General features: G+C 43.6%; 1 protein-coding gene and 1 long non-coding RNA gene across 7 annotated transcripts in view; one reads left to right on the forward strand and one right to left on the reverse strand.

Moving 5' to 3' along the window:
- The window catches only part of LOC111273912 (protein Wnt-5b), a 105,933-nt gene that overhangs the window by 41,380 nt on the left and 37,278 nt on the right, over window positions 1-27,275 (reverse strand). The gene's annotated exons all lie outside the window — the stretch shown is intronic.
- Window positions 1-27,275, forward strand: part of LOC111273913 (uncharacterized) — a 39,891-nt gene that overhangs the window by 2,036 nt on the left and 10,580 nt on the right. For 4 of the 5 annotated variants that reach the window (XR_002688112.2, XR_015316127.1, XR_015316128.1 and 1 more), the window contains one exon: window positions 256-397. This is a non-coding gene — a long non-coding RNA (uncharacterized LOC111273913). Of the gene's footprint in view, window positions 1-180; window positions 398-27,275 lie in introns of all 5 variants that reach the window. The other variant, XR_015316129.1, reaches the window with a different exon arrangement.

Raw genomic sequence — 27,275 nt, forward strand, 5'->3', positions numbered from 1 at the left:
GGAACCAGAATGACTCCGGTCCTGATCTGGCTGACGTGTTTATATAGTCTAGTAGAGACATGTTATAGCGATTCCACCTTTGCAATCAAATATAACCGATATCGATGAAGCTGGCTATATTTTGGTATACAGGAGCTTATTGGCAAGTAGACTACATATTCTACACTGTTTTTGTTTAAGGCTACAACAATGTATTCCATAAGAAAGATATGTGGCGTGGTGACCGTCTTTCGTGCGTATGTTACCTGTTTCTAGGTCGGCTCACACAGAGATAGATTTGTTTTTTCTCAGTGAAGAGTCATCCGACCCCAGTGACCCCCAGAAAAGTGCACGAGGCTCTCAGTACGCAATGTTAGAGTGCTAGCTCGTCTCAACATCTCTGGACATCGTTTGTCCGGTGCGTATACACCATTACAACTGATTCAATCACTCATATTGATAAAACAAATGCGAGAAATACATGAAACCACCTTGACCATAGCGGACAACACTCCTCGCTGTACATTGTTCTGAGCCATTTCAGAAGCAGAAACAAATCCACAGTTGGTAAGCTAGAATTCTCATTATTCAACACAGATGAATCTTCATTCATTCAAGGTTCATTTAATTCGTTAGAAAAAAAAAAGCAGGCATAAGGCAAAGATTTGTTTATCGTGATTCTCTCGCTCTCTGGTAAACCTTTTTCGTGTACCTTTTGATTTTAAAGATATTTTAGAAAAAGATTAAAAACATCTTAAAAAAATATAAAAAGAGCTACCAAAGATCCTCGATGCCGTTTACATTTGACGAAAATATACGAGAATAAATGAATATACTACTAAAGCTTAGTATATATTTTACCTAGGCGAACAGAGATGGGGAAGAATTACGCGGCAATAGAAAAAATCGATATATATATATATATGTGTGTGTGTGTGTGTGCCATCAAATCAATATATGTAATAACTTCTGATATGCATTATCGCATTATATTCCCATATTTTGCTATATTTATCTCATCTCGTTCCGCGTTATCGTGAGCTATCGCCACATGGTTGGTCTTGCCGAGTGTTTTCCGCGATGCAGACGTATCTGCATCGCCGGCATTAATAGCAAAAGTGGTGAAGAAAAAAAACGACAGCCTTTATGTATGCACTTTTTAACTTGAAACTTCTTCACTCTCATCGTCTCGATACTGCTGTACAACGCCATCAAATAACTTCCGCCTTGCGGTCCATATGTCAAGTGTGTGTGTAATATTATGCTGTTACAGAAAAGACGGCAAATAAAAAAAAAAAGCAAGATTACAATCATTTTTCTGTACGAAACCTTTGATGAGAAAAAGGTAACCTTTGCTGGATCGCTGCTTTTTGACGGTTTCATAAGTGAAGCATTATTATTGTGTATGGTTTGAAATAAACTTAGACACAAAGTATCATAGATTAAATGATTGGTAAAAAGGTAAAGTATTATAGAAAATACAGATCTTCGAACACATCGAAATGTGTACGCGCAGACAAAATTGGTAACACCATGTTTATGATTATTTCTGCTGGCTAAAACTCGACGACATTACCACAAAATATGTAGTAATCATAATTTATAATTCTTCCTTGTTACGAAGGGAACAAACGGGTCTTCACAGAGTAGGAGCTGTCCGTTACCCGAAAAAACAGCGCGGAGTACACTTAGTGAGAACTTCGACGGAGTGTTGTTGCACCTCACAGTCTGCGGCCAGCCCACAAGATCCTCTTGATTTTCTCGTCGTTAGATTTCCTGTGCCTTTTTTTTCTGGTCATGAGATAACAACCTCCTTCACCGCCTGTTCGCTTATTGTAGAAATCTTGCAGAAGGTGCCTTCCATTATCTTTATGTACACACATAGCATTGTGTATAGTGATGCAAAAGAAACACATTGTGTTTCCCAAAGAGTTCTATTGAGGGGTGAGTACTCTACGGGTAGTACCTGCATCGTCGGTTCGCCAATTGCTGCCACAGTCCCGGCCTTCGGCAACTTCGAAACTACCACACTAACCCATAAGACATACACTCTATTGCGGGGGGTTGCGTCTGCCTTTTTGTCGACATCACTGTTGCTGTTGCGTCAAAGGAAAACGTCAAACGATGTCCATTTGGTCCTGTGACGGCTAATGGGCGATAATGTGACTATAGCGAAAAGAGTAACGCAATTGTCCCGAAAACGGAAAGGCAGTTTCGTTGTTGGGAAGATCGAATCGCACAAAACGCAACAAAGATTCATCTCTCTATATGCATCGCGCGACGTCGACGGTCCACCGCCAAATGCCATATCACCCTGAAAAGAATAACGTCGCTTGCGCTAAGCATTGTGCTGATGTTGCCATAAAAAGGAAAAATCCTCGCAATCGCTCAATGGTAGAGCATGTGCTTACGAAACAGCACATGCAAGATAAAAGTGGTAGACACAATGTTTCTAACACAAAAAGGGCCTACAGCTGTCGTGGGTAACAACAGCCGAAAACGTACTAATTTCGCCAGGTGATGTCCTTCGCTCTCATAAACCTGTGTGCTCCATTCATTGTCTGTGAAGGTATCTCGTCACCCGTAAAGTTTGTGGCAAATGATAGAGAATGCAACTGTACTGGTCCTACAATGCTATAGTCAGGTCAACAGAAGAGCGGAGCGGGATTACGACCTGAGAAAGAAGCTTCGCTTAATAATTGTGGCTGCCTAACAGCAGTCCCTGCGAAACTGAATATGAGTACATGGTAAACATATGTCTTGTAGAATCAGCAGTATTATATTTAGCTACGTATATGTAGCGTACCAAATGGACGCAATCATTTTTGCAAAAAATAGACAAATGCCGGCTTTCTAGAAGCTGGATACTTCAGTGACAAACTCATTCCATCGGTGCAATTAGGTTATGCCCATTCTAAAGACTGCTTTTAACTATTCAAATAAATCATAGCTACATAATAATAGTAATCATAGAGATAAACGAAGCTTTTTCTACAAGGCAGCGTACCTAGACATGTAGTAAAAACAAAATTCTCATCATTCGACATTTTCAGAACAAACTGTAAGGTGCTGCCCTATCGTACCTGCCCCAAAATACCTATTCCATTTAAGCTATCCGAATCACAAGCGACACGTCCACCCTCCGTTGGCCTGGCTTCAAGCGTAGCGATATTGTCAATAGAGACTCAATTTTTGGCCAGCGTTTTCGCATTTTACGCGCTCGTGTTATATACGAACTCCTCATATCCCAATAAATAACGTTTAGTTAAAACTTGTTGCATAGAGGTACATCAGCTGCAGTGCCCACCGTGTTTAACGCTGTCGTTTTTCCACTACAACAGTGGATGACATTAGCTCCTTTGCTCTAGTCTTCCCGCCTTCCAGCCACACTCCCCGTAACGTTTGGGCAAGTGGGGATCGACCTATGTTCATTGTTAGGTCATCCAATTTATATTCAGTGAGGGCTCCACCCGAGCCAGTTAGACTGGTCTATAGAACGGCACGACAAGTCAGTCCAATAATGGGGTAGGTTGAGACTGTTACGAGGCGCGGTAGTCACTCGTGTTGCCCACCGTCTACGAGTTCAGCACATCGTACTAGCGATGCTAGCGGCACGGGCAGCGGTCCTAACAGGTAACAAGGAAAGGCGGAAGCCTAGCTATAGAGTTTGATTCCCCGTGAAAAAAGACAAACTTTGCGTCAATTTCTGTGCTTTGCTATCGGAAGCGGACCGTGCTTTTCTATCAAGAAGGTAAAGGAGAGAAAAACTGGTGGGTCTTTATTCGTTGAAGATGAATCCGAAACCGGTCCGATGATGGAGTGGTTTCCCTCTATCAGTTGGTCTATGATCTTCAGGTATTCAAGAACGAAAACACGAGGATAGACGTGCTCATAGCGTATGCAGCGAAGAGTGTTGTACCTAATCGCAATATTCAAATTTGCTGTTAAACGTGCTATAAGTGAGTAAACGGATTATTTAATAAATTGCAGTTATATCGCGCATCTCTTACGTATATCTACTCAACAATGATAAAGCGATTACCTTCAACTTATCTGCAGTTTCCAAAGCTTTCTGCAGAATGAACACAGATTAGCCTCTAATTGATTATCATGAAAAACTCGGTGTTAAATTGATTGAAAGAGTACCTGTACAAAAGTGTAAAGTATCCATTGAGAAATTCGAGAAATCTGCTGTCCGAGAGTTAATTGTCGGGAGCAGTATGCCCCGATATCAAAGTGATGACTTGGGCGGCTAGAAATCAACAACGTGCGCGTATGTACCAGGGTGCTTTATCCACGCAGAGCTAAATATTTTGTGTATAGTAACTTGGATAACTATCGCCTTACCTAAAACTCAACTTATGATTAACATTTATGAAAAAATGACGACGGCTTCGCAAGTTCCAATATGACTCAACAGTCATTTGTTGTATCAACGTATATAATATGACCGTAAATACACGTACGTTTGCACGTATTAGACATAACCCTGTGCAGTTCACCTTTCGAAGCTGAAACCTTGTAGATACCACGTCAATTACATCCAGGAGTACAGCATTGTACACACCTTCTTATGTTCTACGAACACTTAACAAAATAGAACTTTAGCACTTTGTTGCCCCCTCCCATTAACTTTAAAAGACGTGATGACGGCCAAATAAGGTAAGAAGCCCTGCGACTACAATCTACTTACGGGTAGCAACAATCGTACAAACTTAGCACATACTCGTTTCTGATCTCTCCGGCATCACCACTTCAATGGCTTCAACAGCGTCCACGGAAGCTATAGGAAATCCGCGACCAGCCCATTTTGACAATAGCACTACACTTTATGCTGGTGTTTTCTCCTACACCGACTGCCTGTGTGTCTCGCTGTTGTGCGTGTATATTCTCCACGCTATTGAAAGTTGTTCCACTGGAGGCAAACGCTGCTGCAGCAGCACTTTTTGCGCTGCCTCCGCAATCGCGGACAACCAGCGACTAGCGAGTCCGCAGGAGTCGTAAAAAGGGGCTTATCTCCTTCTTTTTTAAGCCGGAGAGATCCTAAGCTTCTCGCTACATTTTTCTGGGCTAAGACGCAAAGGCCGTTACCCAAACGACCTGGTGTTGGTCGCTCGGCTGGCCGCTCCGAACCAATGTGGTCGAATCGATACCGTCGGCGACCACGGAGTCACTACTACTATCCACAAACCTGCATCTACGATACGTTTGCCCAGGCAGGGGCGCAAAGGAGCTACTCCGTGTGTTCGAATGCACAGGAGGCACGATGTGGGCTCGGGCAGCGGCGGTAAGTATAGAACAGATTGGAGAGAGACGTCGCGCATGAAGCCGATCGCGAAGGCGACAGCAGCTACGTTGTTGAACATGTCTTTTATTGTGACTGGCGACGACGACATCCACTATGTGAGTCGAACGGACGGATCTGTCGAACAGAGAATGGAAAGCAGTCCAAGCAGACAAGCACGGCGAGGAGCCTAATCCACTAATGCTAACATAGACCATGCTGACTGGGAATCTAGTGATAGGTTTTTTAGGCGGAGGTCGGGACGAGGGGAAGATAAAAGGGTAGACTTCATCGTTCAGTCAAGGACCGACGGCGGAAGATGTACGAGATCCCGAACGAAGTAGGCAACAAATGTGAAAGCGTGATTGCGTGAAACGCCAAATATTGAGTCGTGGCATTGCCCCCAATTTGAAAGAGCTCAAATACAGCGGAGAGTTCAAAGGGAGAACGGGATAAAAAAAAAAAAACGTGCTTTTTTTATGCCTGTTCACATATAACCGCTTGGGTTTATATTCGGTATATGGTATAGACACTGCTTATAACCTTGTCGAGCTGCCTATTTCGTCACGCCTTAGCGGATCATGGGTGAATAGTGATTTATGGCGAATTAAACAGGGCTGGTGAAGCCGAATGTATGATATAATTCAAGCAAATGTGCTCCACTGTTGAAAATACGGGTAAGCGTTATGAATGACACTTCTTAAAAACCTAGCCAACGGTAAAGCTACTAAGGAAAACTAAATAGAACAGTAACAGTATTATCTCCAATCCTGCGGATATCAATGATGGCACGATCGTAATAATTGAAAATATAGGTTTACAAGTAGCATTTACTTGCTGATGCACCTATGAAAGAACTACCTATTAATTGTATCTCAAAGGTATAGAATGCGGCAAAATATTAGTACATAATTAGGTTGTCCTGCGACGATGTGCTGATTTCTGCATATATTAAGGTACAGGACGAGTGGCGGGCTCTTTATCTCCAATGCAGGAGGCTCCATCGTAGTCAAAAGCCGCTGCTGCGCCTAAGAATCCGTGGTGCCTAGCTAACCTAACATCATCGACGCTTGGCAAGCATTTGACCTTATGTCCTTCCTCTCTGTAAAGCACCTAATATTCCTGTGATAACCTTTTTTCGTTAAGAACACATGTTCTCGGGAAACGGTACCGAACGGAACAATATCGACAAAAAGATGGCGAAGTTACGAAGATTTGTTTCGCCAATAGCGAACGTGCCAATTTGACTAGTTCTATCTTAATCATTCTTTAACGCGATAGAAAAGTTTGTCAAAATGTTGCAACGTATTTTCTCTGCTCTAGTAAAGTACTCATAAAAATCTGATCGAGCACTTTCGGAGTCTATTGAGTCCTATTATTTGAATTGAAGTCCGTATGAAAAAAAATTTCACCTCAGTAATGCGTACCGATGTACTACAGTGTGGTCTACATATTATGTATTCGAGTATGTAATTTTCGATAGAATTTAAAATTGGTTAGAAACATGTCCTGGCATCCTTCTAAAATCATCTAATACGCCCCTTTGTAACTTCGCTCGTTCAGATTCGGGCGTCAGTCAATTGTTATACGAACTTCAACGTACGGTTGAATTCCGACACAATAGTTAATGCTCGTTCTGTCTAACTAGGGTAGATATGTTGATCGAATCGATGGTGAAGTGTCGATCATTATGATGACATTATGTGGGTGTCTATGACCCTTCTGAAGGCATCAGCGCAGGCATTAATAGTACCTAATATTATTACCGTTGTAGCCGTTCGATAACTACAGAATAGCGGGTAAACTCTTTTGATGGTGATACATTCTGAGCCTGATCCCGACAATAACCTCTACGGCGCGTCGTGCTAAGATGCGCGTCGCACTATGCATTTCTCCATCGTCACTGGTCACATACTAGCATCAGCACCACCGTCTTACAGCTAATATTTACCCATGGGGAAACCTAACACAGACAAACGTCTTAACGGCCGCTAACCATAGCAAATATTGAACAAAGGCGTGCACACCGCCGTACTCCTGATTCGTCCAGAGCTTCGAATCAAAATGGGCAATAATCATGCTAATAGCAGAAGCAGCTGCACGATCCGTGTCAACAACAGCCTGGACGAGTGCTGATTCTCGTGACAGATAGAACCAATAGGCCAACCTTTCAATGATAATATGGGGATAGTAACGATTATGATGTTCAGCGCGATTACCCTCACTGACCTCGTTGTCGTAATAATAAAATGGTTTCATTAACAGTCGAGTCCTGCAATAACAACTCCGATACTATCCTTGTGGGCGCTGGCAGAGGTGATAGCAAAGGTGGAGTTTATGGGTACCAGCATAAGCTAAACTAGTAATTCCTACCAAAGTCGTGCCGTTAGGACCGATTGTAGCCGATATCGAGAAGCACCCACTAATGTTACTCCCATAGCGCCGCTTATGGGGGTCGCGTACGGTTTACCCACTTAGCCACAGAAGGTAAGAAACAGCGAGAAAGCGAGACGGGGAGAGAAAAATGTATCGAGACAACATGTCGTTTGGCAGTTCAGTACAATTTGTCCGTTGGTGCTGCGCTACCAAAGGCACCGCTGGTGTAGCTGTTGTTGTTGTGGTGTCGAGATGTCGCTAATGTTCAATAGAGCCCGTGTCTGTTCATCCGGCTAACAACGGGGCCCCTGATTGCTTTACGATACGCCATCACTACCACTGAAGCCATCATCATGAATAACATCATCGTCATCGTGAACAGCAGCATGAACCGTGGGCAAAAAGGAATCATTATAGGGGTAACCATCGTCGGCGGCAGCGGTAGGCATCAAGCACCGTTATGGGCCCACTGCTGTGACTCCCACTGTCTTTTGTTGCTCCCTATTGCTACTACGGCCACAACTAACGCGGCTGCTGTTTCTTCAACAAATGCTTTGCTTTTCCTGTCGTGGTAGACGCTCGCATAACATCGCGCTGCTGCCACTGTTCCAGCGCATCGCTCTGTGCACATTGGCACCTATTGTGCGTGAGACGTCAACCCAATCCATTCTCAATCGCTTTAACGCGCCGGTGGTAGCTGTATTTTGGTGATGATGGTTGGTGTCAACGGCTTGGACAACAGCTCCTCGTCGGTCGACAGACACATGACACACTTAGGTATGGCGGCGCTCGAAAAATAACACTACTTCGTGTTCCCTTCCTCTCTTACGCACTTCACGCAGATTCGCGTCAAGCCGTGACGTGAAGTATTGTACCAATTAGTTGAAATTCGAAGATCGTTATAGAACTTCTCTCTTGTTTAAGCTTTACCATATTCCTTTTTAGTTCTCGCAATTTTGGAAGGTAGGCGAAAGTACCATATGTGCACTGTGGGAGCACCAGCGAAGTCCTTACGTCGAGCCATCTTGATCTTCTAAAAATGTAAAGATCGTCTAGAAAACCAGCCAGAACAGTTCGGACAATTGCGGGTCGATTATACGTATCTATATACGACGGAACAAAAATAGGCTTACAGTGGCAGAAGACTAAGCATACAATTAGGCAAACAAGATCCGTATCAACTGTAATCCTACTTTTCTTCTTTAGAAGCCTACCTTTATCCCGCCTGATGTTATATCATTTACTTCGCACCTCATGCATACATCGTTCAAATACTTGTTGCTATACTGAAGTCAGACGACTAGGTAAAAGCGAACAGTCAAACAACCTGCAATAGCTATTGCCATAATCAGACCTGCTGCCACAGTGAGTTAATATCAGTATGCTTTTATTAATTTTTTTTAGCTTTGGATTTTGTAGGGGGCGTGCTGACAGCCCGTACGGTGGTGGGCAAGGTACCGATTAGAGGGGTGCCGGCCTGTGGCACCGTTGCACTGATCATGTTTTTGTCCTTAACCCAATTGCGATCTCCGCTGGGAACCGGTGAGAGGGACGCTGAAGCTTCCGCCGGCTCAGCGCAACAGAACAACGAGTCAACTTGCGATCTAAAAAAATTCTCGTCTCTCTTGGAATAACCACGCAAACCCTGAGAATCAGTTGGATTTGTGTCAATTGTACTATGACGTTTGCTAAAAAATTCTAAGAAATTGGCTTTGTTTCATGTAACAACGACAAGATACCGTCCCCATGGGAAGCTCGTGCTAATAAACGATCCGTGTTTCCTTTAAGAAGCTATAAGTATATTGATGACTGTTGTAAATGGAGCTATGCAGAGGTTAGCAGATCGTAGCGAGAACTTGCATCAAGCGGATAGAAAAGAAGGGCAAAGGAAAATACTTAAATATGTTGCCCTGTCCAATGGCGCATTTTCCAATTAGTCTGGTTGACAATATTTCATAGCTATATAGCGTTGATCAAGTGTACACACCTGCAGAAGCGTGAGACGTCAAAAATGTCACCGCTAATTCGAATATATCCCCAGGGCTATGCGGCAGTCAAGTAAGGCTGACGCTGATTACGGGCTCTATTTGGCGTTCGTTTTAGCCCGCTCATTTTTGCGGCGGCTCTTTGGGCGGCATTCTGGGGTGATAGCAACAGCGTGAACAAGCGATTATGGTTTTTACTGCCACGCGGCGACCTACCCAAAAACCCGATCGTGTTTGACGCACCAAAGCACTATCTGTAACCAGTACTGCCCGATGCGAATAACCGACATCTACCAATTCCGTCAATGGCGACGGTGAATCCGTGTCGTAAAATAGCACCATATATACATACATATATGTTCCAAAGTCATAATTTGCTACCCGAAAAATAATTACACATGATTAGTATAGCGTAATCCGTAACGTACATGTTTGTTGATTATTGCATCTACCTTTAATTGGGCGAAACATAGCACAGACTCTTTAAGCAGATGCTGTTCTAAGCACTCTTTTCATTCAAATTTTCCGATGGCTGTATCTATATCTTGCTAACAACGGCGACAGTCTGACGTTATTCGAGGCAAAAAAAACACTAAGACAAATTGCAAGAAGAACTTACAAGTTAGTTGCGCGGTCCAACTATTGGACACGAGAGCCGCAGTCAGTGCACGCGTTGCTCCATCGAGGTATAGACCTTTTATTACAGCTATATGCGTCCAAAAATCGCCTCTGGGTAAACACACTTTAATAGACACAGGATGAAAATGTTCAATAATGACAACAACAAACAAACAAAACACTAACAGGAGTATTGACGGGTGAAACCAGACAGATAAACGAGAACGTGAACCAAATAGGCAGGTTATTAAAAATAAATATAACATATAAGCTTTTCCTTTTTTGAAACGAAATAAATTCAAAAGAGAACCGAACAAGAAAACAGAACCAAGTGAGTGATGTTCTGTCTGGCTGCTGTAGCGGGCCGTGGCGGCATTCTTCGTCGCCGTGAAGGCTTGAAGATGAAGGAATGGACAACTTCATTTCGTCGGTACGATTGTGACAGTCGAACACTGGTCAACAGGAGAAAGGCATCGTCGCAGCAAGATGCTGCGACCAGTTAGCGATTTTTTTTTTATTCGCTCGTCCGGCTCACGTCCGCACGTATATTATCGCAATAAAGTACAGAGCGTTCGACCATAGCACATGGATCGTGTCTGTCAATTGTGTCCTAGCTAATTTCGATTTTAATTCATTGTCAAAGCTCATACATATCATATCACATGTTTTCAGGCATTCAAATCTGAATAAGATATTATCGGGTTAAACAAACTAACTTGACGGTCTATGCCTATAAATTTTTATCGGTGGTGAGCGCTCGTGCAAAAATGGCTATCGTTTAATTCAGCTGGGACGGATGCAACTGAAGACAGGTAGCAACAAGTTCTTCCTTCTTGTTTGATTTTTCCTATGGCAGATTAGGACGACAAATATTGATTACTTGCGTGTATGTGACTATGCCGATGCTTGTTCGTTTAAACGCTGCGCTAACATAACCAATAACCAATGAGGAACACGCCAAAACTGGTCTCTAAATTTCCGTTCCTTTCGTCGTGCTGGCCCGTTTGCGGTTCGCGGCATAGTCGTCTGTTACATCACGGTAATGAAACATATTGGAAGTAACCATTGCAGTAGTAGGGTAGACACGCGATGATCAAGACCTTTCTCCAGTTCTTTAGTCGCTGCCTATATTATGCCTGCCGGGCCTCTCCAACGCATTTTCGACTCCGCAGGCCCGAAGATAAGCCTGAACTCCGTTCCAATTAGCTAAAAGTAAAACAGAGCGTTCGCGCAGGGACCCACACTGTCTGCATCGAGTCTAACAGAAACACATTGTTGCAGCGTAACACGTAACTGAATAGAAGAAACGCCAACTAGAGAAACGGTAACATCGGAAGAAGCGTTAAATCGTCATAAATCTGTTGAAGCAGGGCACTCCTATCGCAGAAATAAAAGATGAAGTGGACAGTTACAAAGGTCCTTGACGACCTCTCGAAACTTTGCACTATACACGGACTGCAGTCGACAACCTAATTAAAGGTACGCTAGGCATCGCTGGCATATTGAGAGGGAGGGTTGGCTTAATTAAATGACAGTTTCAGGATCAAGCAAAGGACTTTGAAGTAATAATAACCATTGATTGGTGTTACTTCATTCCAATTATGGCGTATCCTACTTAATCGATTATAAGTGCAGCGGAGCTCTGCTTACCCTAGAGTAAATAATACTGCTTTTTATTCCTCAAAGGACTTCGGATAAAAATTAGGCTAAAATGGACCGCTTGTCCTTAGCATGTCCGAGCACCGAACCATCCTCCATATCGAAACCTCTGCATCCTTTTTCATAGAAAAAACGCACTCAGTCAGCCATAATGTTGATATGCATGATGCTTCATGACTGGCAAAAGTAGATATTTGCAGCGAGGAAGACTCGAAAAATTGCACTCTTCGTTAGCAATTATTTTCGTACCATTGTAGGCCATACTCATCTTATACTTACGGATCGATATAATGGTGTACGACACTCGTGGACAATCGTTTTAACCACTTGCTCGCAGACGTCTTCGTCAGAGTCAACTATCGGAGAGAAAATCGCTTATCAACAGCCATAACGATAGCGATAACAACGAAAACAACCAAGTGGCAAATAATATTTTTGTGAAACCAAAATGGGAAAACCAACTCTGTTCCGCTAAACGATGTCATCATCATTATGTGTACAAACACCTTATACAATTGAGTCATTGGCCTTGTTGAAATTACTGCGTATTTGGCCTAATCAGCATACTTGATCTGACGTACGATCTTCATTTTGTTACTGAATGCGGACAAGATATCGTGCTAGTTAACTGATTTCAGGATACAGAATGGCTTTTTACGTTCGATGCTTGCTTTTTTGCATTGCATTAGACAACTAGCTCCCAGAAGATACGTTTTCGCCTACCCCTGGCTTCCAATCCGAAACACCTTACATGCCCCCACAAGTTTAATAAAAAAAAAAACACGTTATTATTGGACCTTTACGAGAGATGAAATGGAGCAACCGACATTTATAGTAATGGCTATTTTTTATTCTATTTGTAGTAGTTTATACAGGTGATATGGGCCTAACTATTCAATCAAGAAGGCGACGACGTATGAACATTGACTAGTACATTGATACAAAATTCGGTAGTATAACAAATCAGTTCGATCTTGCAGCTAGAGATATGACAACAGCTACCGGTTTCTTAAGTAACAAAGGATTTTGACGATAATAGGTTCTTCATGTCTGTAACCTTGTAACGTAATGGCTGTGGTACTGAGTCGCAATCACGGAACCCTTGTAGTTTCCCAGGCGTAGCGTCCAGCGCTTCTGCTTAGACCACATGAAGCCGTTTTATACAAGTTGACAAAACGGGGGTATATCTTAGATAAACCTGTTTTGAAGCATATGATTTTTCATTTTCGCTTTCATAGGTACTTCGTTATAAAGGCTCATTTGAAGGGTAGGACCTCAGATCTATTCCAACGCCGTCTTGTCAAGATCTTGACCGCTAGCCCGTGTTCTCATCTAGGCGCCACTACATTAACGGTTGTCAAGGCTACATAGACATTTCTTGCAGGAAACAGAGAAGTAACAAAGATTAATGACGCACGGAGTATGTCTTTTCTGACGGAATGCAAGTCTGCATTCAATGACATTGACTTCGGCAAAGGTCACGATATCCGGCGACTTTGGTGCGGCCCACAGTAGACAGTTCCACTTGATTTGCCGGCCAATAGGTAGAACGATAGTTCGCAGCCTATTCACATACCATCCTTTGTCCCCCTGTTTATCTGTTCGACGTTCATCGCGTTAGACGGTCGCCATCAAGAGCAGCGCAAGCGTTCGCTAATCGGTAACAGGCGCAGCATGAAGCGTGACCACAGCAACGAAAACGCGAAACAGGAAACCAGGTGAGATTGTTTTTCTTCCAGTCCCGCTCGCTCTTAGACCGAAGTCGAAGATCGACAATAATCACAGGCAGTCGACTTGCACAGGAAAGAAACCGCTAGTCATCATCATTACCCTGGTGATCATCTCCATTTCCCAACGGAGACAGAGGCAACGGCATGGCAGTAATGAGCATAATCCGAACCAGCACATTGGAAATCACATAGAGTTTCGACCACAGTGTGCCTAAAAAAGTGCACACATCTAATTGATCGTCGCATGTATTGCCTCTATTGAAAGTACCGGTACATTTGAGCGGCTGAATGAGTATTCTGTATGAAGAGAGTTAGTTTCTTCTTTTCGTAAAAATGAAACGATGCAACAAAGATAGGTATAGAGAAAAACACGATCCGATCTGTTACGAAACGGGGACAGCAGCGGAGCAGCAAAGATAGGGCGTGTAATAGTATGCATTTTGGTCGAGACTGAATAACGCTGCCTTTAATATATCGTGATACGTCCTACAGTTCGTCTCTTAGGAAGCTTCTCTTTTCGAAGTCGTCTCCAGATCGACAACCATTTATCTGATCTTGTTTAGCAGAGCAATGACAGACTCTGCAATACCAGCATAAACCAGAACAGCCCGTTGTTGGGAGCTCCTGATTCATTCGCTCTAACACTGAGGAACAATTCTGGATCAAGCAAGGATCTCAAGGCGGCACAGGAACGCATAGTCTTTGTCTGTGGGCTGAGTAAATCTGGCCTTCGTTGTTGACTCTAACGTTTGACCTGTTCTCAGCTATGGCTGCCCCATCGTTCATTCCGCTGGACTTTTTTTTTGTTTTTTACCTCTTTGTTTTTTTTTCGTCTTTTCGTGACTCTGCAAAAGAACGTGACACTAGTAACATCTCGGTAGCCTCTGTTTTCGGAATCCGGTCGGTGCATAAAATATGATTTTGGACGCGACACAGAGAAATATTGTAAACGAATCAAGGCAATATATGGCCTAAGTACAGCAGAGCTTGTTTTCGACGGCTTCGTAATCGCTGTTGTTGTTTCAAATAGAGTGTATAATAACGAGGTGAAACGCACGCATTGTGACCCTATATTTTAGTAAGAAATATCTCAAATTGACAGAGCTAGCAACCCAATGGCGGTAGTCGCCAGGAAATCTGTTTTCTTTTACATTACTATTATTCGATTAGATCAATTCCTTACAAATTGTGCTCTGTTTTTCAATAATTGTTGAAAAAAGCCAAACTTCAAAAACGTTTGCCTATAATCCTATAGTGTTAATTTTTTATGTCCACAGCGTACAGAATTACAAACCTCAATTATACACCATATTATTATATGGGCTCGTCATCTGCGGTAGCGTTGGTATTATCATTATCAATAAAACTAGTCATTGTAATAGTTTTTAAGCGGGCCCCCGGTGTGGAGCGCCTTATTGTTTCAAGCGGCCCTAAAGCCTTTTTAGGCACTACGAGGCATACCTGCCCTCACAGCCACACAACCTACTTCCGATGTCTCAGTTTCTGTATGCTATAGAAATACTTTTTGTGACAAAGATCTCCGTTCTAAAATTTTTAGATCCACCGGAAGAGTTATCATGCCATGGCACCGACCCATTTTTGACCATGAATGTCCCTAATTCGGTTTGAGATGATTTAACACTTTATTGCTTGTAACCTATGTTATCTAAAAAATATCTGCAAATACTCATGGTGTAAACGGAACTTGAAGAGTACTGTCTTTCAGGAAACAACAAGTATAAATAGTCCGTACGAAAAGCCTACCCAGTCTTCCACGCAGGCCACAATCACGAGCATCGTAAATGTACGTCGTCGCGGATGTGCCTATTAAAGTAATAAGTTATTACAGGATCTATGACCAAAGCACACACAGATAAGCTTACAGAATACTCGGAGTTACCTGGTTTAGCTAGAGCTACCTCTATTCAGTTTTCCTCATTATCGAGAAACTCATCTCTTAGAGTTCTCGCCGATTATCGCACAGCCGCCAAAATCACAAGCTATTCATTTCGTAGTGAGTCTCACTCTCAAGCAAAGATTCATCCAAGCAAAGATGAAGTTTTTTTTTTTTTTCCCAATATAGAGACAATCATCATTTACCTCAGTTAGTCCTTTCTTCAGAATTTGAGCAGCATTCAAAAGACACAGATGTCCCCCCTGAGAGTCATCGCAGAAGCCTGATCTCGCCTAGAGACGCGTTGGCAAACCACAGTCACACGTCTGGCTTTGTCCAAACATCCCCATATACGACGAATGATACGACGAACGTGTCGATGATTCAGTAAGTGAGCCGGCCGGTGATGTAGGGTTTAGATGGAAGAAGAAAAAAATTCACTACTACTACTACTACTACTACTACCACAGTTAGAAGTCCTTTTAAGCTCAGCTGCTATTGCTGGTCCGAGCTCTCTTACGCCATCTTGTTCATCGTGCCGTAGGCACATGCCGCGTGCGCCAGCGGAATTACCACTGCTGTCGTTTCTCATAACTGACACTCGCGCTCCTTCTCTACGGTCCCGCTTTTGCCCCCTTTCTATTCCGTGAAGATAAATCTGTCAGGAACAGCTGAATGAGTTACAAATAAACGGCACGCTAAACAGCGAACGTTCCCGGCGTTGAATGCAAGCAAGTTCGGCTGGCTGCGGTTCAGCCGGAGTCAGCGGCTCAATAACTAACGGGGATGCGCTTAGCATCGGAGCCGCTACGGGCAAACACTGGCTGATCTCTGTGCTCTTTGACGGCTAGATGAGCCGTGTATGGGTGCCCTTAGACGCTCTTATCTGTTTCAACAAGGCGCTCGGCATACAGCGTTCGCTTTTTTTAGCTGGGAGGATCGTGTCGCTTCGTAGCGCGCTGCTACGATGTTGCTTTCTGTTTTGACTGCGCGACGCTGATTAAGAGAGAGTATGAGATATGTCTAGCTTTTTCAGAACAATTTTTTTGAAGAAAAGGAAGCGAGAAAAGAAAAGCTAAAGAAAAAGGGGAAGCTTTCCTTGTGAAGCAAGTCTTTTTAAACACCATCAGGGCACTGGTAACTTATTATACCTTCTTCCAGTCGTAAACATTCGGTGGCTATGGTACGCCGCTGTTTCGCGCGTTCCAAGCTAAACCTTATGTGTTTTTTGCTTCTCAGTGCACAAATGCGAAAATATACGCTATACAAGGTTAAGATCAACAGTAGTAGAACCATACATACATACGTATATACTTTCTCAACTGGCTCTTATTATGTACAAGCCGAACAAGTTACATTTGACGCGAACAGCATCGAAATAAACAATAATATTAAACGTATTTATTGCATGTTGTTTTGACGATATAAAGTGATAAGCGATTTACACACAAACAGAGGTACTCCTATGGTGCAAAAATAACACGAAACATTTGCACATGCGCGTAAAAAGTACGTTTCTATCGACCGTTCGGCTTAATACGTAAATTCGTCGATATGTACTTTTACATACATTGAGAGGCCGATCGGGTGCTTCTCATCGTTTCAGCTATGATTGTGATGAAAATGTCCATGTTGATCGTGTGGTCACGCTGTCCCTTTACGTTTCGCTCGCCACCGTGACCACATGTCTTGCATGGGCTGTAATGATAATCGTTTGAAGGTAAACACACAATGACAACAAAGTAAACATCGTCGAAGGCCTAATGGGTCAGAATAGGCCAGAGTAGTCTCAGACGAGGCTAGCTAATTGGACGAGCCCTGGGAGAAGGGGCAGCCCCTTAGCAACGCGGCGGCGGTGGTGGCAGCTGGCGCCGTAGACTGGCAAGCTCGTCGGAAGGAAGGCTTCGTAGAGTCATCAGATAATTATCTAATATATAAAGAAAGGGGCCGACTTTATCATGTCGATAGGATGTTTAACTTTGCTGTCCTAAATTTTACAGAAAAAAAGTGCCGAATACCTCCCTCCCTGAACAAGGACAATTGGTGCAATGCATTACAATAAAACAGGGCCATTGAGAATACTACGTCTCACGGACGAAGTCGGCTTGGCAGAACCTGCTCTTCTCTGTAGCTTATTATCTTGACACGAACAAAAAAATTACCAATTTAATGCAATTATATTATCAAAAACGAACGAAAACGGCGATTGATCAATTCGTTCTGAGTGATTAACTAACTGCCGTTGTTTTTATGTTATCGGTATTATCGTGTTTTTTTTCACGCTGGAGTGGGACGACATCAGGCGTTTAGACATATGTTATTGTAACATATGTAGAGCATGGTCAATTTTAGCCTAACAGAGTCTCGTTCGAACACCGCATTGCCACAAAATAATAATAGCACGAAAGCCAGTAGCAATACTTTATAGCTGAATTGATCGATGTGTATGTGGTGCTTGAACTCGTATTTGCTCGGCTCGTACCAAAGTAAATACTCGCCCGTTGTTACCTCGAAGCCGCGGCCGTCGCAGATGCCGCCATTAGGTACATACGGCAGCAGGGACAACAACAACCAACGGTAGCATAAGGTCTTCCTTCGACTCATACGACCACTACTATGGCGTAGAGGACGAAGATGCTTGTCTCTGCTGTTACCTCCACGACGATCTGGGCGTTTGTTCGCACAGTTACCGGCCACAAATCCGACGGTGACATCGCCATAATCACGATCTCCATATTCAGCCGAAGTGGAGCTTAGACAAACGAATTCATCGTAGAGCCGACAAGTCGAGCTTTACCATGCGGCTCATATGGAAATAGAGTTCTGGTTAGAGTTAGACGTTCTGGTTTTGTAGCTGGATGAAAAAATAGGGAATAGCAGCTCTCGAAGCATGGCAAAGTCGCATAAACAGAACTAGAAAAAAAAGACTAAGATCATTCATTTGCTGTCAGTATAGTTGCCCTTAGCAAAACGGTCAGTGCCGCCATTATTCTTATCGTTGAAATTCAACTGAGGTGGAAAACAGTGATGATCGTAATCAGGGAGTTTCGCTTATCTACTGATTCGTTTCGCGGCCGTAGCGGCTTATTCAAACGGACCACAAGCTCAGTCAGTCGTGCACGTATTAGGGAAACCTGCCGTTAGTCCGTTAATTTATTAGAACTTCATCCAATTCGATGACCAGCAGCCGTAGCAAAATGTGCCAATGACCGCCACGAAAGTCAATGGGGTTTCGGGGTGGTTCAGTGTGGATGATGCTCGCTTTCGGCGCTCACCACGGGTACTCGGCAGAAATTCGAATATGGAGTCGTCGAAAAGTAATTAACTAATCAGTTATTTGTATAATATATGATTATTTTAGTGCATAGTAACTAGAACTGTTAGCGTGACCATTAACACGACGTTCACGCCCTATAGTACTCGTATCCCGCTATTCGAAAACTACACGTTACACGTTTTTTTTGTACATACGATTATAAGGTTATACGTTATTAATTTCTACATACATCCGTGAGCCTCAGGAAATAGTTGTAATATAAAAGAGCATGCGTCCATGTAACATAAGTTTAACAACAGTAATGAGATCTCCAATGTAACCTATTCCAAAGTTGATAACTGTTCAAGTTCCAAGTTGTCAAGCCACTCCCTTCTAACTAAGTAAACGCAATGAAATTAGGCTATTCCGTTGATGTTCGCATGCTAGTCATAGGATCAGATAAATTTCGCAAGATGACACAGAAAAGTATCGCCGTCGATAGATAATTGCTGTCGATCAGCTTCCATTTAGCATGCCGTATCCTTGTTCTTCGACAATTTATCTGTTTGACTGTTTACGTTGCTATCCTTTGTTATGCGGCTACTAAGTAATCTATCTAGTTATATGTAGTAAACGGTAGCGAGCGGCAAAATAGAGGTTGAAGATGGCGCACAGACAATACCAACGCCCCGAGAGTTGCTTGCCCTGCTGGCTGGCAACACGATGTCTACGACGACACATTTTCATCGTAGCACATTTACCTCCCGCTCATCTTTCGATACATCGTTTGTCTATTTTTCTCGACCTGATTGGACGTTAGTCACGAGTGGCGATCACTCTAGCCACCACCGTGGCCATAGCGGTCAGTCACCGAATTGTTATTCCGAAAGGTCCATACGCCTGACAAGATCGGCTACTCAGCGCGTCTGAGTGACAAAACCCATTCAATAAGAAACGAAAGGAACAGCAAGCTTCAAATACTCATTCATTCACTGACGATTTCATGCTACTGCTACTAAATTCAGCTGCCACAAGTACCGCTTCCACTGTTGTTGGAGCTCTTTTGCAGTCCGCCCATACAACATTCAGTGAGACAGGCGCCATCTACAGAGGTTTGAAAGTTGGCCGCCGTCTGTATTCATCTACGTTCGGGCCAGTTCTCAGATATTAGATCACGATTGGTCTTATCGATGTCGCCAGAATTGTACTCAAAGGATTTCGTGCATACAAGCGTCACGAATTCACGCAGAGACTGATTTTCTTTTATGGACGCACAGAACCGTGATAACGCCAACCTGTAAAGCTGCAAGGCAGAACGGGCCGCACCGAGTAAGCTAAAGTTGGAAGTTAGAAGACCTTGCCTTCAAATTGTCGTTTGAAGTGCAGTAGATTTCTGCTGCTTCGGTGCAGTGTCTAAGGTAATGGCTTAGTGTATAAGGTAATATATCCAAGTATTTTCAATAGTCGAATAAATTGTTTTCTTATACGCATATTTAAAGGATTAACTAGAATCATATTAAGCATGACAAATTCTGGCATATCTTTTTAGCATTTGCAACAAATAGAATATGCATATATTCAGTGGTCAGTTAGCCAGTTAAAGGCACCTCGTATCACTTCCTGCAGGCATAGTTCTGGTTATGGTGCTCGTACCTGTCACCTTTGACTTCAAAGGACTCTGGCATCTACAGCTACTAACTGACAATGAACAATCGCAATGAAGTCCTTTGCACGCCGTTCAACTCTTATCTGATTTGCTAGCAACGACATATCATTTGTAGTCGCGTTATCCAACAGTCATCAACGAAACACACGTAAAACGTATATATTAAAGGTTCGCTTTGCACCGTGATACAGCTAGGTCGACATGTCGACCCGCTCTTGCGGCACGTTCAGAAAATATCATTGTGTTATCCGCATACATACAAGCATATGTATACGCTTCCATCAAGCGAAGACCATCACTCGACAAATATACTGGTTTAATTCTTTAACTAACTGATGAAGATCGTGCATAGTTAGATTTTATGACGGGCGCTGTCATCTTTTCGCGTGTACTATTCGTTCCTAAAGTGACACAATACATAGTATCTGGTGATGTTGGGACGCGTTTTTCGATGATGTAATTCGCTGTTTACGAAGACAACAGAGCAAGCTCGCCGATATTTAGATTCCATTCAGTCGACCGGAGCGCCCTGGTTCTAGCTTTTAATAGCTAACGCTGCATGAACTTATCCTGCAGCGGCTCAAGAGAGTGTAGACAACTGCTACAATACTATATGAAGGTGCGTCCAACAGGTCGATGACTCAAGTGCTTTTCACGCGCTCATCACCCTCTTCGTAGCTCATCTTCGTAGAAATATACGGTCAAGCACGCATTGCGCGCGGACCGACTGCCGATGATGCATAAGGCGATCTATTCGATGCCCGAAAACACATTTCGTCGATCAGCATCGCCATCATGGCCGTCTCAATCATCGTTAAGTGGCCGCTTACAACTACTGGCACACAAAATCTACTTTACTATAACAAAAGGCAGTATGTTACTTTCTACCTCGTCTCTTTCTCTTTATCGAGTCCCATCGTGTGAGCCAAAGTCGCTCGCCACTGCCGGGCGGGAAACGCCTATAGTGCTGTCCGTCTCTTTAAACCGAGTACGACGAGTTGTAAATGTTGTACAAGGTGGGCAAAGGGATAAAAGAGTGGGATGGGACAAGGGGCGTTTAGCTCGCCCTCTAGACGTGTCAACGTACTTCTAGTGAAAATGGTGTTGAAGCATGGTCGTTGGCGGGAACTTTTTATCATTCCCTAAATAGTATGATGGCTTGGCCGTTTGTCAAGCAGAAGAAAAAGTAGCCATTGCGTTATAGGCAAGGTAGCATGTCTCCTTACTACCATTAGTCACAACTGTGTGATGATCTGCCCTGTTTGTGGCAGGATCTCGATTCGATAGCCACAGCTTTGAGAAGGTGCGGGTGGGGGAAAACGTGTGTGGGGACCAGGCGCCAGTTGGTCGCTCTGTTCGTTGCAAACAGCCGTGACGAGGCAGAGTTGGGTCACGCCATTCTGGTGAAGAGGCCAATGAAGTCTGTAGCTAGCCGCAACAACAACAACAACAACAGCGAAAACTGGCCCACAATGACGCTTGCTTCGCGGTCCATAGTGCAACCCGTGTGTACGGCCGCCATGTGCATTTATGAGTCACGACTAGACTCGAAAATAAAACCCCAGTGATACGGGTTGAGGTAACAGCCATGCACAATGCAGAAAACAGATGCGGCAAAACTACACCAGGAACTTTCGTGTAGGATAGATACACCTCAGGTCTATGAAAAACTAAGCGTAATCAATTAACAGCTGTCTAACCTTAGTTGCAATCGATGAAGATAGCTGCCCATATATAGTTAACTATAACGATACTACGAGTGGTGTGTGGAGTGGCTGCAGTATAGATTTCGCAGACGCCCCTCCTGGTGTTCTCAAATGCAAAGATTTTTCGAGTTTTTTAATCAGAAAAGCACCGACATATTTTATTGCTCTATCACACCTATATGCGGAGTATTTGACGATAAAAATGGCGACGAAGAAACAACGGCTGTAATGCCAAGAGCACAAGTGATAACCGATGAAGTAGCTAACATATAAGAGAAAAACAGGAAAACGAGTGAACGAAAAACAGAGGAACAATCACTAAGAATGACTCCGCCCTTAATCCAGCTCTAAGTCGGATGAGTTGCCTCCACTGAGTTGCCTCCACGGAGTTGCCTCTGGGCGCTAGGGCACGAAGGATCAGAGTGCCGAAAACGCCCGAGAAAGGAAGAGGGCTCACGGACATTAGGCAGGGTATCAGAATCGCATGAAACGGGTTACGACGACACCGACGACCCTTGTACATCGTGACGTAGGCCGTCAGAGGATAGGACTTATCACTCATCATCTGCGTTAGGCCGACGTACGGCTGGACGAACAGCTACACACCACAATGACCTCGGTTGCAGCGTCATGCCAAGACAAGCTTTGGCACTACATTACCCTATCACCCCGCGTGAGATCTTAATATAGTACGTCAGTCCCCTTTTCTGTGCACCGTTTCCACCTTCACTCCCAGCCCTTATGTTTCATCTCCAGGATGCTGCTGTCTGCTCGTCTTCGAAGAAGCGACAACTGCTACTGTTGCAATGACGTTTTGTAACACACAATGCGTAACCTTCTACAAAAGAGACTGGAGAGCACCACGAATAATCAAAACTTAGTGAAAAGGTGGTGCGAGACGATGAAGAACGTAGATTGGCCAGCAGTATAAAACCAATATCGTAATAGGCAAAAAACTGACTGCTCCCTATGAGGATCGCGATAAATCGAGGTGCGCGCCGGGTCAGGTGCGATGCCATATTGTGTGTTCTGGTTTGACTCTACCTATGTGATCCTTTTTTCGAACCGTTAAGTTAGCCAGTTCGTAGGGGGTCCGGCAGCGGGAGTTGCTTTAGAGAGTTGCTTTTCTATGAAACGGGAAGTAGTAAAAGGTTAAAAACTGGCCAAGATACAGTTGTAGTATAGAGTACTGCACAGCAGCCGTCATTACGAAGGTCATGGAGATGAAGTCGGTGGCACCGTACAGACTAAAGATGCTGATGATTTTAACGCCCTCCTGTGGCCTCACGGAAGATACGAGTCACGCACGCCATGGAGACCGGCATAAAATGTATCGAAGTACCCACTTCTTGGGTCCGTTTAGGCGATACAGGTTCGCATAAGTAATTGTGTTTAGCATTTAAAGTAGTAAACTGTACAGCTTTGCTTGTTCGTTCCATTGCATTATTAAGTGCAAATTAATTAAATTAAGTTGCTTAAGCGTAAATGTCGCCCTATCGTTGACATTATTAGTTGACATTTCGTACTGCTATGTTCGAATTTATGCGCTCCGCTCAGTTGTTATACCGTTATAACGTTATCACGTGTATCACGTTATTATTGTCGCCTCTCTTTGGTCAATGGCCCGTACACGCGTCATGCCATGGCGTGGCAATACACGCAAGCGAAGCCTCATCTTCTGTCTCTCGAAATTGCGGTATTTAAATATGTTAAATGTGTGTATTCCGTAAGGACGCATTTCTTATACTTTTTTACACACAACTGTATCACATTGAAGCTGACCGTTTTCGTATTTAGATTTTAGCCCTTTTAGATTCCTGTAGTTGTTGGGTTGATCAGGAGAAAAAATAAGTAACCAATAATAAAAGATAACATTTTCTTAAAGAGCGAAGTACCTATCAGCTGGAGACTAACGGTTCGATGCCCACTTGAATCAGCTTGGTGATGTGATGTCATTAAAACTGAGGGTAATTTAAAAGAGTAAATTCTTCACAAGGACTTGTGAGCTTCTCAATCCTTTACGGTGTATCGATAAGACATGTCTGCCATTTATGTAGCCTATACTGAAATCTTCTATGCCACGTCTCCCTCTGGTATCTACCTACACCAAGAACCACTACCCGGTTCTTTCCAGTATCGTACGCTCACTGTTCGATTAGGCGACGGCCTTACAATCTGTCGCCACTGTGTAACCAGTATCAAGACCGCGGCGTAAATGACGGTCCGTGAATGCTAAACTCGACGGGGTTGATGACAGCGGCGGCGGTAAGAAGGCAAAATGTAGCGCCTCAATAGGCCACCAGATACCGTGCTAACATTTGTTTCCTCCGTCATCTAAGTCCGACAATAGATTTAACTAAGCGGTGGCATCATGAGCGTCATCATCATCACCGGAATGCATCAGCCGGCACCACTACGCTTAACAACAGTAACAAGAACCGTGTCAACAACAGGTAACACGGATAACTCGCTATCTGCCTATCTGGGAGTATCGATGTCATCATGGCCGCCGCGTCCGCACATCTCCACTGCGGTCGGCTCAGAAGCAGCGTAAATCGCGCACTGCCGCCGCTCCGGTTGTACGTATCGAGCATGAAACATTCTTTTCACGGATTTGTATAGAGTCCCCTGGACGTAACCCGAATGACGTTTAGTCCTACGTAGCTAGCCGGGTTACTAAGCTGCCACACAACTGCCCAGACGCCATCCACCGAGTGTTAGATCGTCACCATGGCAGGGAGAAGTTGAACGAGAATGCAAGCAAAGCCGTCAAGCTCAATCTGGGTTAATTTCTCAGTGCAACCGCTCACAGGGGATGGTACACATCAGCGAACGAAAAGCGATCAACGGGCGCAACTTCGTAACGATCCAAGTCATTCCAGAGAATGACTACTAATAGAGCAAAAGTATTCGCGCTTGCATTTCTTTCAGATGCTAGATCCAACAGCGAGAAGCGTGAGCGGGATCGAATGAATCGTAAATGCCGCTTTTATTTTCGTTCTTCCATAAAATAGCACAAAAATATATACGGGTGATAGATATATACGAATACGTAAACACAATCACCTACAAAACAGTGCGTTTAATATTGTCTCTGACGCTAGCGCGCACCAAGACCTATTGATGATGCATAGCGTGATAGTAAGATTCGTTGGAGTTACAGAATAGAAAACAGGAGAGACCTTTGTTACGCCTCGCTACGACAAGACAGCGCCCAATACCAACCCAGACGGCAGAACATATGCCGTGCTAGAGAAATAAGCCTAATTATTGGGGAAATGGCACTACATATTCTTCTGCCTCTTTCCGTCTGTATCACTTTTTTGAGCGAACAGCCCACTTTGCCTTTGACAAAACCTGATATCACATGAACCTACGTTACATGTCGCTTGTTGGATTATCGGCAACTGCCGCGATCTGGATCGAGCTGTCTAACCATCGTAACATGAAATGACGTAACGTTACCGTTTGCGTGTACACAATGATGAACCCTATTGATTAATTACCTAGCCACAGAGCTCGGCTTATCAGTGACATACATAATATAACCATGCTCAATAATGTATTAGGAAGTGTACGCAGGAGTGCATTTTTAGAGATGACAGACCAGCCACCAAGCAAGAGTATCGTATACTGCGCGTATCACCAATACGAATTACTTGAGGTAATGCACGTGAGGGTTTGTCGTTCTTTGCGAGTAATAGAATGATTATCGCGTTGCTTAACGAACGACATTGCCCGTTCGGCCAGGTGATGATTACGGTGGAAACATTTAGTGCCAAATATCGCTGCTCTTATCTCAATGTCAACGGGAGTTGCACCGGAAAAGGGCCCACGTCGAACGGATGTGACGCCAAGATGAAGAGGCGCGGCTCTGCCCGCTTCTTCGTTTTAGCGGCGTGCAGCTCGTAATATGCCGCACAGACTACAGCCACCTGCCACTTCTTTTTGCCATTACCTTCCAGATCACGGTTTCCACAACGGAACGAAGATCACTCCGAATCGTGAGCGAACACGATGACAACAATAACAATAGCAGCGAATAGTGAAGAGGTTTTTGTACTTTAGACGGATAATCTAGAAAAAGCAATACCTTGATTTCGATCTCCGTCAGTGACGTACGCCGACTGTTGTCATTCCGTATAGCTGTTGTTATGTGTCCAATAGCAACAACAACATCAGATCACTATCGGAGAAAATTTGTTTATTACACCTAGAAATGGCGAGAAGTTTTTCTGTCTACTGATCAATGTTTCTCTTTGGGTACTTGAAGCTGATTTATAGGCCTATCTGGTGGGCCGAAACACTTACCGCGGTCATCCTGCCTCCATCAGATGTATGTACAGTTACTAGAGCTTTGGTATCAAATCAACGTTTGGGTGTACCGTATACTGGCACCTGTAAAAGCTATTATTCAGTGCCTTCCGCAGCACTCTGAGAATACACCACGTAGCTCCGACTGCTCTATATACAGGGTGACTTAATTAAATTCGAAAAAAAAAGGCAGATAATGCAACGATTCTTTCTCAGTTGGTAGAAATTTCTCTGATGTTTTCTGATATTTAATAAAACCACCATTCATTGCGATTACAGGTTGGAGTTGATAGCAAATTCGTAAGTTCTGAAATATTCCTTCTTAAATCTGTAAATGGCTTTAATACTAGGCACACGTCAATCGATACCAGTAACAATAAGTTCGTTAGCGTGTCGCTCGAGAACGCTACACGCAAACAAATACAACAAAACCAGATCCTACGCTGGTAACAAACTGGAAATAAAAGGGCTATGAACAGACAATTTGATTGACAATTGATATTCCTCTCTATAAAATGACCGTTGACTTTCCTGTGAAAAATCTTAGGTGTTTTAATACGAACTCTAAGAATTTTCGGGCACGCTTCCAAAATCATTGACCAGATCTCTCGAAACCCACACGAAAGCTGGCAAAAATCTAAACCGTCTATTGCAAGTGAGATATTCAATTTTGGCGGGGGGGGGGGGGTGTCTCGTGCAAAGAGGGACATTAGTTGTCTGAAAACCATAATTTTCTGTTTTACCATAATTTGTTTGTTTTCTTTTTATTCCACAAGACGCTGGCCTTTTCTTTGTAGCAAGAACAACG

This window comes from Varroa jacobsoni, unplaced genomic scaffold (genome assembly GCF_002532875.2).
Source record: "Varroa jacobsoni isolate VJ856 unplaced genomic scaffold, vjacob_1.0 scaffold_234, whole genome shotgun sequence".
NCBI lineage: Eukaryota > Metazoa > Arthropoda > Arachnida > Mesostigmata > Varroidae > Varroa > Varroa jacobsoni.